Below are 14,263 nucleotides of genomic sequence, written 5' to 3'. Positions count from 1 at the left end.
GACAGACTTAGGTAAGATGGTGGTAGCTAGCTAGGCGGACTTAGAACAAGCCCTACCACTAACCAAACCGAACAGAAAAATCTGCCCCCACTGGGAATCGAACCCGGGACCTCTGCGTCTGAAGCAGGTGATCTTACCACTAGACCGCAAAGGCGGTTAAATTCTTCATTTTGGCGATTAAATTTTCAATTTCCACAACGACAGGTCCTACGCCGCCCACATCTAGCATCTCCCGCGACCTTTTCGTCCGTGTCGGTCGCAGACTGACGTTCGCGATCGGGCCGTATCGAGCGCATAAGGCGCCCGATCAGTGGCGAACTCAACTAGAGGGTTGCCCACCGCGGTGTTGGACCAAAGTCCAGCCTACGGCGGGCTCACTCTAGTGGGCCCGATCGAGGGGACTACGGACGCGGCCTGAGAGCGCCACGGTAGGCTCGGACCTCGGCTCAGGCCGTGTCCGGGGCCCGTCCCCAGGAACTTGAGGTATCCAGTTTTAGATAGATTATTGTTTGTTTTGTAAATGGTTTAAGTTTTTCGAGTTTCAGTACAAATACGTCATTGCTATGTATTTATTGCCTTCTAAAATTCATGTTTATTCAATTTAGCTCTATTTCATTACATGTTACATGCTTTAAGAAAAAGCTTTATGAATAGAATATTCATGAAGATAATGTATCTTATCCAAAGTAAAGCAATACTGGATTACAATAAAAGCATCGACGTGGAATATTATTAATAAAAAAATACTCTTATCCAGCTTGGTACAGTCGACAGCACATCAGACGATCAGACTATACATATTTGTGGCATAAGATGCCGCAGTGTTTATCTTAAAGTGCTGTCCATACTATAGGTCTACCGCTTAACTCAGTCAGTTTCTGAGGTATACGGGATAGCTCGGGAGAGTGTTTTTTGTTACGTCAAATATCAGTGAGACCACAGAATAAATAATAGTAGTACCAGGCCTGTTCATCTCCGCGAGTTTACATCGAAAACAAAACACGCACGATGGCCCACCTACAGGATACTATTCGACAAGGCCTCACATACGAGCGAACATTGACTTACGCACGCGTATTCTTGTGTATGATGGAAGAAAATAAATAAAATGGTGTACTAAATACTGTGCAGTATTTAACTGCCTAAATAATAATAAAAACACAGAATATTTTTTTTTAAGTTGCCTCAAGACACTGAGAGGTAAATAAGTAGTTAATGTTCATGATAATTTGTATTTCCTCCGCCATTTTCCGCAGTTTGGCACCTCACGTCACATCATTTTACCGAAGTCAGCCCTATAGCTTCGGCGCAGTGCCGATAACTGACGTTTGACAACAAAATGGTGCTTGACTCTTGAGACAGGCTAAATTACACCATATTGTTATTGAAATTGAGCATACATTTTTTTAAATACCTTCGCGAAGTAAAACTTCTGTACGTAGTACTTATTATTATTCTGTGGTAGTACTTCAGATGTGTATGCTCTGTAAGGTCTAAATTTGTCAAAATCACGCCTACTGTCCCATACCTAAGGCACTGACTGAATTAAACGCTAGGCCTATAGTACCTATAGAGGCTGTTTGCGACAGCGGCATCGTCACCGCATTTCTCTGGCATCGACGCACCGCAATATTCAATTTCGCAACGAGCGCTCGAATGTTGTAGGCAACTATCCTATACTATACGTAATAGGTATTCACAAGTTCACAACATAGCCGCCCGCTTTACTTCTAGTTTACAAGCTTGCATTTACTTTCACCTGCTCCAGTTTCTGGGTAACCGAATCTTACATTCAATTTGATACCAGGAGTTTGAACTGAAAACATGGTAGTTTCACCTGAAAAGGTTTAAGGAAAATTATTTGGACTTTAGAGTTTTAGACGAATCTACGTAGCTACCTATTTCGTATATAGGTAAATTGTTGTATGACATGACAATATACATAGGATGTTTCAATGATATGGTCTGATTATGACCCTAAATGGTATCTGTAAAAACTAGTTTAAAAAATAAGATTTGACCTACATTCATACTATAAAATGACCATGAAAACTGTAATTTAACCACCAGCAGAAGAAATAATTTACATCTTCGATTTGAAACTTTGTTATCTTAGAAATTATACATTTCATAAAAATTGAAGACTATTTGGACGATCTTGAAAACTTTTGTAACGATTCTCTCGAGAATAAACTATACTTACTTAGCAATTTACCTTCCATTTTCATAGGTAAACTTGTTGTATTTCAAATTTCTTTTTTACGAAACCTTTGAATTATATCTTGAAAAGAAAACTTTAATAGCCCGTGAATTTTGAATAACAACTTACTTTACTTGTAAATAATGTAACAGCCTAATAAAGGCAATCAATCATGTCGCTAAAAGTTAAAATATGATTACTTTACAGTGAAAATGATATCTATTGCCTTTGTTCATAGGTAAGAGTAAAGTAATAAAAGTTCTAGTGAATGATTTTTTATTCATTAAGATACCTAATAGCACGAAAATGAGTTATCTGACCCAAGGAATTTATTGAACCATTTATATGAATATAGCTATATTCATCGTAAGACAAATCACTTACGTATTTACGTTTCTCTGAATAGCACCTATCTGTGTAGAATACAAAAACAGACGTTAAACTTCAACATTGCTTGAATACAAACTGAGCATTATTGGCGAATGTTTGGCGAAGACTAAACTTTTTGTTTCGGCTCGCGAACTCATTACCGAACTGTCAGCAGTTGAGGTACTCAGCTGCTCGGTGACTGACAGCCGAAGCGAAGTTGGTGCCAGTGTCGATTGGACTGAGCGCCCCACGCTTCGTAGCGTCCTGCTACGACTGTGCTACGAACGCTATTACGATTGTGCTACACGCTACGACTGTAGCGTGTTATAAGATGCTACAATTTTAAAACGCGAGCTGAGGTTGTTGATGTACAGACGGTAGCATTATTAGTACACAAGCATCAGTAGCTACTACATTACAGACTTGTTTCTCGAGGCAAACTTTATCATTGAAATTATCATTACGCTCCCATAATATCAAAACTTTAAAATAAAAATAATACTAACCGTAAACAGATAACTTCACCACAACTGTCCGCGACAGAAAACAGAAAGGTACGGTCCGACCAAATAGGAGGTTTAAAAAAGTAAATTTCAATTGTGAACGAGCCTGTAAAGAGCTTTAAAAGAGATTTCTGTTGGACTTGGAAAACGCAAATATTATCGAAACAAGCGGTCGTATTGTTTGCGGAAAGAACAATGAGACACAATTACTCGAGTCAGACAAAGACGGGCGGGACGATCCTTTCGCGGACGCGGCTAAGCTAATAGGCGCCCCGGATTTTACGTAAGTATTCATTCGAATCTTCGACGAGGGATTGAGGTTGAGGGCAAGCAAACAACTGTTTAATGCTAGCTTTTACCCGTGACTTCACTCACATAAATATCAGTCTGTCACAGAAAGACTTACCTACTCGTACTTACGCATTATAATATTCTCGAGAAAGGCGTGAGAGAGGATTGAACCGATTTGGCATTATAAATATTCGTTGAAACCCGAGGGCAGCTTGGTGAGAATAATTTGAAAAATTGCCTGAAAATCGTAGAACAGAAATCCACGCATGCAATCACAGGTTCGCTAACAAGTAGCTATGAACTAACCACGAATTTAATTAAAATTGACCAAACCGCATACTCATTACCCATATCCATAGCATTAACGAAAAAGTCTAAAAATAAAAATGCAGGCCTAACTATAAAAAGGTGATAAGATAAGATAAGATAAGATAATCATTTATTGTCTTTTCTGTGTAAGTACATTGGTTGTTAAAAATAATACATGCATGTCAAGGTATCAACAGAATTGTCCATTTCGGACGTACAATATTTGGTAGTATAAATTATTACATTAATTGGATTTAATATCATTTACATGTCAATTTTACAGTTGTTTACTTGTCATTAAAATTATTAATTGATTTCGGACGTATAATATTATAGTAGTCATAAATTATTACATTAATTGGATTTCATTTCATTTACATGTCAATTTTACAGTAGTTTACTTGTCATTAAAATATTCATTGAGGTCATAAAAACATTTGGTTAGTAGCCAGTCCTTGAGCGTTCTTTTAAATTTAGGGCCCTCTAAAGATTTTATAAAAACGGGTAGCTTATTAAACACTTTGATGCCCATTACAAATACACTTTTGCTAAGAATATAACTCGAGGAATTCACTATACACATGTCATACTTATGCTGAAGTCTTAAATTATGTTTCATCTCATTTTTTCTACGGAAATGCTCAGAATGATTCTTTACAAATAAACTTGTTTCTAGAATGTAAATACAAGTAAGAGTTAGAAATTTATGATACTTAAAAATATCTCTTAATGAGTCAAATCTATTTATTTTATAAATGGTCCGCAAACATTTCTTCTGAAGAATGAAAGTGGAGCTAATGTTAACGGAGTTGCCCCAAAATATTATGCCGTATGTCAGAATAGGATAGACATATCCGTAGTATGCAGTTTTAGCAACCTCAATAGACGTTATATTTGTTAATATTGATATTGCATAACAACAGCTTGAAATTTTATTATTAATTTTATCAATATGTGACTTCCAATTTATATTAGAATCAACAGTGATACCCAGAAATCTTATTTCAGACGCTTGCTCGATCTGTGTGCCATCTAGTACAATATTTAAGTCCAAAGGCCTTTTCTTATAATTTCTAAATTCAATTAATTTCGTTTTGGCTAAATTTACCTTCAGATTAATGGATTGCAACCAGTTTACTACAAGTTTTAGTGTTCTATATATTTCGTTAACTAAGTTATCTCCACTCACACTGTCCCCAGACATGAATATTGTGGCATCGTCAGCAAACATGACACACAAATGGTCTATGTGTGGCATCATCATCATCATCTCAGCCTAAGGACGTCCTGCCTGCTGTACATAGGCATCCCCCAATGCTTTCCATGTTGCCCGGTTAGTAGCGGCCTACGTCCAGCGCCTTCCTGCTACCTTAATGATGTCGTCGGTCCACCTTGTGGGTGGACGTCCCACGCTGCGTTTAAATACGTAATAATATTTAAAACACCTTAGCGTTTGATATGATTACTCAAATACTTAATTTCCCAAAACTGTGCGACTCAAAATAGACAGAAGTGCGTGGTCTCAACAAAGTCTGCAAAATCTACATCATTATCAGAACTTTTAAAGTGGAAGTCAGTTCTAAAGAAAGTGAACAGTTTTAAACTCTCATTCTATTAATAAAGCCGTCTGCTTCCACGTACGTCTCGTATGGCAAAGGATCATTACTGAGAATTCGCTTTGACTGGGAAACTGAACACAATACTTGAAAACTACTTGTAAGTGAAAGTCCTTTGTTCTCTCTGCGTAAGTCTATTTTCAGAAAACTATTTAAGAATCACGTAAAAACAGAAAGCTCTGAAGTAATTCAAAAGATCTGAGTGACCTGAATTTGAAGAATTCAAATACTAATAAGTAATAGCACAGAATAATAATAAGTACTACGTAATAGGCCTTACGTCATTAATTATCTTCTTTAATATGTAGAATTTGTGAAGTTAAAAATGTAGGTTAATGTAGCTAAGATTAATTATCTAGAGACTTATTACTTATCGAAATATTAAATATAGTTTCAGCATTACTAAACCTTTAAAAGACTAATAACTATACCTAAACATTATAATAAATTAAACTATACTAGACTTCGATATTGAATCGAGGTCTAGTATTACGGGACTATTCCCACCTCTCGTTCCCACCCTACAACTCCTGTGTAGCCAGGATCTACAGCTTGACCGCCAATAAAACCCAACCAGTGAAGGTTAAGTTTGTCCCGGGGGAAAGTTAAACTGTCATTAGAAAGGTATACTCGTTTAATATAACCTGACAGTAAACGCCATTCTAAGGTTTCTTTGTCTTTTGTTTCGATAATGTTTTATATCGGATGCTCCCGATTTAGGAGCAAAATAAAAAGTTACGTAAGGCAAATGCGCCGGTTGCGTGTGTGCCGCTATTATTTCCTGTTGGCTCACCTTGATTGATATGGGCCGATGCTGCCCGCGAGTAAATTTGAGGTCGCGACCTTGCTATTCGGCCTATCGACTTCCTCATAGAGGTTATTTACCAGTGTCAAGACTAAGGTAGAACTCAAGTGATCGATTGTGAAAAGTCGTAATTTACAGTAATTACCAAATCACGTGAAACAGTTGAAACGTTATTGGCAATTTGAGGTGTGGTTGCGTTGATTTATAACACTTGTAATAGTAGGGGAGCTAGGTTTGGAATTTAACCAGCAGCGTCAGACTAATTTCTTTTTTTTTAGTCATGAGAGAACTTTATGCATTTGTTACGTCATGTAAGTAAGTAAACAGTGTTCATTGACTAAAACGACATTGACGAAACACAAAACGGCAATTCTGCATTCGACAGATTGAAAACCCGGTTTTGTGTGTATGTTTTCTCCGAAACTTTTCGTCCGATTCTGACAACTCACCAAAATCCAATTATTAATGACGGTACACTATTGACTGAGTGTAAAAGCAATTTGTCATCCCAAGAATACATTATTCTGGAGAGATGCACGTATTTTCATGACAAATCGAAATATCACATCTTCAGGATTGCGGAAAAATGGCAGCAATCAGTGAGTTCAGTGTCTGAACCGCCATATTATATGGCTGTGGGTACACAAGTAGCAAGACCATCATTAATAGTCCAGTCAATGAATGCCTTAACGACGGTGTAGAGAGAAATCCGTGGAACACAATTTCTGACCTCGGGATTTTATTTAGACTAGTTAGGAGGTGAACATAGCAAAAGTCCCCGCCCTTAGCCCTTGAGCCGGCGGGGAGAGGGGGGTTTAAAGGTACCACTTTTCGGTTTTTCGCTTAATCCTAGAAAACTAGGCGTCCTAGTGACATGACTACTATGAACCAAAAAAAGCTTATTCAATTTGCTACAGGTGAGATAGTCAAGTTTTTCTATATCTTGTATAGTTTTCGCGGCATCTGCTTTAGAAGGTCTGTAATATTGGAAATTTTATTTTTGTCTTACATGTTCCCATCAGGAGAAAACCGACTAAATCAACATTGAGCAAACATTCTAGACATGTGGGGGCATATTAAGCCTAGTTCCAGGGAGGGGACTGCACCGTGCGTATATTTAGACGAATCAATTGGAGCAACTTTTGACTCCTCATCACTCAAAAACTACTGTGCATTAACACTTCAAATTTAGCTCGTGTGTTGAGACTTGCAAGATAAACGTCAGCTTCAAATTTCATAAATATACCTCATACGGTTATTTAGGTACTGACGTTCAAAAATCGACATTTAGAACACTAAAATCTATCTATCACCTGTGAAATGTTAAAATTTACTGGTTTTTTATTTTTTCCTTTATATTTACACATCTACCTATCTAGATGCCAAATTTGAACCTTCAAGGTCATCTGGAAGTGGTTAGAATTTGGTCTATAGGTCAGACATGTAGATTTTTGGACGTCAATACCTAAAGAACCGTTTGAGGTATGTTTATGAAATTTGAAACTGATGTTTATCTTGCAAGTCTGAATACATGAGCCAAATTTGAAGTATTAATGCACAGTAGTTTTTGAGTGATGAGGAGTCAAAAGTGGCTCCAATTAGTTCGTCTAAATATACGCACGGTGCAGTCCCCTCCCTGAAACTAGGCTTAACATGCTCTCGCATGTCTAGAATGTTTGCTCAGTGTTGATTTAGTCGATTTTCTCCTGATGGGAACATGTAAGACAAAAATAAAATTTCCAATATTACAGACCTTCTAAAGCAGATGCCGCGAAAACTATACAATTTATAGAAAAACTTGTCTACCTCACCTGTAGCAAATTGAATAAGCTTTTTTTGGTTCATAGTAGTCATGTCACTAGGACGCATAGTTTCCGAGGATTAAGCGAAAAACCGAAAAGTGGTACCTTTAAACCCCCCTCTCTCCGCCGGCTCAAGGGCTAAGGGCGGGGACTTTTGCTAAGTTCACCTCCTAACTAGTCTAAATAAAGTCCCGAAGTCAAAAATTGTGTTCCACGGATTTCCATCTATAATGCTTTATTGACTGGACTATAAGCTGAGTGGTTCATTGCGATAACGATTTGCGAAGGACGTTCCCAGGGAGAATGGATGAGTATAATGCAATTTGTGGAATGTCACATTTCGGAGGGAACAATACGCGGACTTTGAATAGTTAGTGAATAACGATAGTTAGTTGCAGATTTTTACTTACCATCCTAGGTTGATGATTAACTTTGTCTATTACAAAATCTGCATTTATTTTTAGAAATTGTGAAGTTGGATCGGAATAAGCTTTAGTTATTCAAAATATGGCATGAAGTCTTTTGTTCACAATTATCCTTAAGCACTAATAGGTTTTCATCTCGTCCAAGTTGGTAAGAGTCGACATGGTTATTAAGTTCAGACTACGGAGAAATTCTGGGAAGAAGAGAAACTACGACTGCCCTTGACCTGCGAGGGGTCATTAGGCTCTAATGTATACCTCTTACGATATCGATATAATAACATAAATAATACCTGTACTGTTTTAAGGACGTAGCGTAGCAATCACGAATTTAAATTGAAAACTAATGTTGGGAAGAAAACTTCAATTTACCGCCAAATTCAGCAACAATCGGCCTCCATAAACGAAGTGAGTTCGTAGAATCCGTTTTGGCGTGTTGTTATTAATTTTTATCCTTTTGTACAATTAACTGCAGCTATTTCAATAGAATAAACTGATACAGTAAATACAGATCTTAAAATACCTATTGCCGAATTAGCAAACTGAAGCCAACAGTCCAACGCATCATGAGAATTCCTTAGCAAAAACTTTTGAGAACTTTTTTCAGATAAATGGTGTGTTGAAATTTTTTACAGTCTGCAGATGAACCCTGTCCTTAGTGAGAGATGAGGTCACGATTAAGTGTCTCCCTTATCTCTGTCAAGTGAAGCATGGTCCTTTGATTTGTACCGTCATTAATAATTGGAGCCTGACTGTTTCGTTAGCATAATGCCGTACTTATAAAGGAACAAATAAAAAATATAATTATACGATTTGGAGCTTCTGTTTCTTGCTTGCAGCGAATATGAAATCTTTTTAAGATACTTAAAGATGTATGCAAATTATGCATGCCACTTTAATATGCCGACTTACATCGGTCTCTATCTCTATTGTTCACGTTTTATGTCAAACTACCTTCAAAATGGTCTGATACACAAAAATTAAATAAATAAGTAAGGATATTATTTTGTTGCCTTTTGTGAAACATAAACCATTATTATTTCAACGCTCTCACAAAAAATGCTATTTAAGATCAAACAAAAATGCAAATGATTGGCTCAAAGAGCGAAAACACTCATTGGAGAAAAAACAGCTTCACAACGCGTTGCGGTTTTAATAAAATATCAACCGCGCGAAATCCGCGTTAAGGTTCTTATAGGAGCCCCCACGACGCGTTTTAGCAAACAAAGAAAGACTACATGGTGAAAAACAAATCATGGTTATACAGTACCATCGTATTATATTAAATTTGATGACGTTAATGTACTTAAATACTTTACTTCACGTAAATAATAAAAGACGTGTGTGTGTATCCATAACTTGTGGCAATACAATAATATTTGCTTTAGGTATTTAATTGATTAACGGCCGAATACTGAAACGCCATTTAAATATTTGACGGCTTCTCAAATAGTTAAGCAGCTCCTAAACTTACATTTCGCATACTCAAAACAATATCTGAGTAGTTCTCAATTTTTAAGCACCTCTCAAATTAAGTTGCACTCAAACGCCACTCAAATGAATTTTCGCATACTGAAACGCCATTCAACGCTAAGCATTACTCAAACAACTGTCAAATCGTCTTAAGCAGCTGTTAAATTTGAGAGTGCTTGCGCGGTATCTTAAATCCTATTCTTATACCTAAATCGACCTAAATAGTGGTAAATAATGTGTGTCATCGTTATCATTTCTTTCGAGCCTCGAGGAAATACCTAGATCTAATCGCAGGAACGCAATAAGGCTGAGAAAAATATTATTATAATGATATGCAATTCAGAGCGAGGTTCCGCGTCTCTAAAGAAACGGTGTTGTTTCTGGATTCATAATTTGGAAGCTCTTGGAAACCCCTCACCAAACGCCATACAACCAGTGGACCAAGTACTTATTATAACCCTACTGTTCTACGCAACGGGAAGTTATGAACGTGTACTAGGTGATATCTTCCACATCGAACAGCCAACTGTGCATCATAGGTACTAGTGCACAAAGTAACAACTAAAATAGCTGCTATGAAATCGCTTTACATAAACATGCCTATTTCTGAGGAATATGGGGACATCGCATAGCAGCATTTCCAAGAGTTGTTGATTGATTTGTCAATTTGATACTCTGTCAACAATGATAAATGTCAATTGTGGTTACGTTTCGGTCCACGATCGCCACTTAATAGATTTCAACAATAAAAAGTATCACCTTTAAAATTATTTTTTTAATTAAATAAACATGCAAGCATTAATTTTTTTATATGATAAAACGAGATTTATATATAATAGAAACTAAAAATAAACTGTTCTATGTTAAGTTGATTGAGTATATTTCCATAAAAGACAATACATAACCAAACGATGCTGCGTGTAATGGATAAAAAACGTAAAGTTATCATTTGTGTAAATGAAAACATACTTTTTTTGGTAAATGTTGCCAGTAGGTAAACATTTGAGAGCTGCTTAGCTGATCACGGCTTCAAATCCTTTGAGTGGCGTTTGAGAATACCATTTACAATTGAAGGATACTTAAATTTAGGAGCCCGACAGCTGAGTGACAGATTTGAGTAGTGTTTCAGTATTCGGCCGTTAGTATTATTTAACTACAATCTACACTGCTGTTCCTAAATAACATTTAAGTAAATATGATTATGGGGCGAGGGTAAAAAGTATAACAAAGACTGAAAAAAAAGTATTTTTAAGTAGGTACCTAACACAACGTTGGTACATATTAAATTATAGCCATACGGGAACAACCTAATTTAGAAGGTTTATTTGCACACGACAAGAGTCGTAAAAATAGAGTCTCCAATTCAATAATAGAGTGAGCTTGACCTTTTTGAATATATTTTGAGTTTAATGTCCTAAAACGAAACACGGGTATTTTAGCAAAAATAGCATAGGCCCTTGGGGACAAAACATTACAAAATATTTTTGGGCTGTCTGGCCATCTGGTGACAAATTAAGTCCAGTAAGTGGGTAACTCCCATAGCACAAGGCTCTACCTTATTAGGGCTGGGTTTGTATGACAGTAAAACAAATTCAAATTCATGTTAAGCATTTGAATTTACTAGAAATCTCTACGGTAACTTAACGTTAATTTCCGGTATATGAGGAGTTGCTTGTATTTTATTAAATTGTACATTTATTTATTATAAATGCCTACTGCAAAAAGTCATAGAGCGACCTTATTTAATAAGTCTTCATATGCATTTTTTACGAGAAGTCGCTTTAGTATAGGTATTTTGTATTCTTTTCTTGAAATAAGCGTTGTCTTGAAACGTGACTAATGTAGGTACGCTTAGAAGTGTTTCTAAGTGCTTAGGTACGCTTTCAGAATACCGGCATTAAAAGTTATTTCAGTGCACATTTATTTTTCAAATAAGAAGCCATTACCAGGAACACTACTTATCGATTCAAACTTGACCAAACACGTGGCGAATTTTAAGAAACACTTTACCACATTTTACTTTAATGGAGTCAAACGTTCTGAAGGAGGTTCCACAAAATAGGTATAAAGTAAAAGTTACTTATTTGTCGAATAACGCTTGCATTTTAGTAACGAGCATCGTTCGTTCGTTTCAGCCGAATGACGTCCACAGCTGAACAAAGGCCTCCCCTAAGGATTTCCACAACCACCAAAGCGCTGCTCGCATCCCAGCACTTCTTTGCCATTTAGCATATCGTCGATCCACCTTCATCTAAGGTCTCGGGAAGAGCCTGGATACGGGCAGCGCAGGACCGTTCATTGTGGAAAACCTTGGGGGGAGGCCTTTGTCCAGCTGTGGACGTTATTTGGCTGAAACGACGACAATCCGCCTTGTGAGCATAACTCGAGACAAAGTGCATTGCACATTTTAAACGACCTTTAACTCATGGAAGGTAACATGGAAAATGGAGCACATAAAGCCAGCTAGTGTCAATAAAACGTTTTACTGCGACCTTTGGAACTTTTCATTGCTAACGAAGTGTAATGTAATAAGTGTAATTACTCACTTACGTATCGATTAGGTATTTACGGGATCGTAACAGCTGAAAATGAGTCTACTATTATTGAAACGCTCATTTCATTGATTCAAGTAACTTTTGTTCAATAAGTAAAACACGAATAGCTTTTTTTAAACGCGAACATGGTTATGACTTAAATCTAATAAACACGTCAATCAGTCCCATTGATACTATTCAATACGCCTTTGTGGCTTATAATGACTAACTAAGGTTCATACTTCTTGTGACTTAATTGGTACTAAAACCCACGCACGCGACTAAAGAAAAACTCAAAATTGAGATTTAAATATCCAAAAGTTAATAATACCAGGTAACAACTTCATTTTTCACAATAAAACTCATTAGCGAAATGTCTGCCTGCCCACGACGGGCGTTATACAGATTTTAGATTAGTGGTAAGATGAAATTAAAAGTTGGCCGACAGTCCACACGACCTGCGGTGACAGCGGAACACTGGAGGTTGTTTTTCAAATCCTCTACAACTTTTGGTAATTTAATTAAGAAACATTGATTTGCCTAATCTAATCTTTATTCATTTAACTGAAGCTTTCAGGCAGAATAATAAGATAGCTCAGAAAAATTGTAGATGTTAGGGCAATCTAGAGAAACTGGAGACTAGGTAGGTATCCAATGACAATGATTTGACCTCCAAATTAAATTAACAGCATGAACCCAGTATATTAAGCGAGTGGTTATAAATCAATTACCAAGTTACGTGCAAGTATTTTGGCACTTGGTTCTTATGCGTAACTCAAACAGAAGTAATTAAATGGATACCTACCTAAAGTTAGATGATAATAGCAAACTCCAGCAATTTTGGTGTTGCCGCATGTTTAGGAATAACGCCGGAATACAAAGGACATTGTCAGAAACCGCCTAAAAAACCGCCCAAAAACATTAACCCATCATAATTATTTTCTATTTTTTTTAATACATTAAGCACCCTTTCATTCTAATGGACACTTAAGCATTGAAAAATTAAATAAATAAGTCTTTTAACGTTTATTCTATAATACTATTACAACTTCCGGACGTTTTGGTGCGTGGCATGGTCTAAAACCTATCAAGTTCCATAATTTTTGCCGATAAAATCTGTACGAGGCATTACCGTACTTTATTGCTGGGAGTCCATGTATAGTGATGTTCCTGCGACCATCATAGACAATAAAATATCGATTTTGAAAATAAAATAAATCGATTAAACTGCTTTGAAGACTAGATTTGCGTTAAAAGCTAAAAAGATATTGACAGTTTGACACTATTACAAGAAGATATCTAAAGTGTCCAACTGGTCGAAGGTCGTAAATAAAATAAAAATAATTAGGACCATAAACTGATATTCATGGTATCATAACTGTAAAAGTGTCAGAATCCGATGTTGAATCCAATGCCAGTTGAAGTGTGAGAAACATATATATTTTTTTTTTATGTGACAGGAGGCAAATGAGCAGACGGATCACCTGATATCAACCTAGTATAGTTGCCAGTCTCTCATAATCTATGCCAATGAGGGTTTTCGCGATTGAAAAATCCGCCAGATGGCAATACGTAGACGTGAGGTCCAAATGCTGCATGATTGGTTATTTTTGACATGACATTGACAGATATCCACCAATCATGCAGCATTTGGACCTCGCGTCTACGTATTGCCATATCGCGGATTTTTCAATCGCGAAAACCCTCATTCATAGCACATGTATAATAATAGACCAAATGAACTTTTATAGATTGTGAAAGAGAAGATAAAGATTTTATTATTTTATTAAAATCTTGCCACGAGGTAGTTTTTCAGTAGAAACCAGGATTGGATAATCGCTACAGGCAAGTATCAGAACATTTTATAAATATTTTTAATCGATTATATCCATGTGAATCGTTTTAATAAATTGTCATTTTACTTTTTCAATTAAAACTT

The sequence above is a fragment of the Ostrinia nubilalis genome, chromosome 5, assembly GCF_963855985.1.
Source record: "Ostrinia nubilalis chromosome 5, ilOstNubi1.1, whole genome shotgun sequence".
Taxonomy (NCBI): domain Eukaryota; kingdom Metazoa; phylum Arthropoda; class Insecta; order Lepidoptera; family Crambidae; genus Ostrinia; species Ostrinia nubilalis.
The sequence above is the reverse complement of the archived record's forward strand: the minus strand, read 5'-3'. Positions refer to the sequence as shown.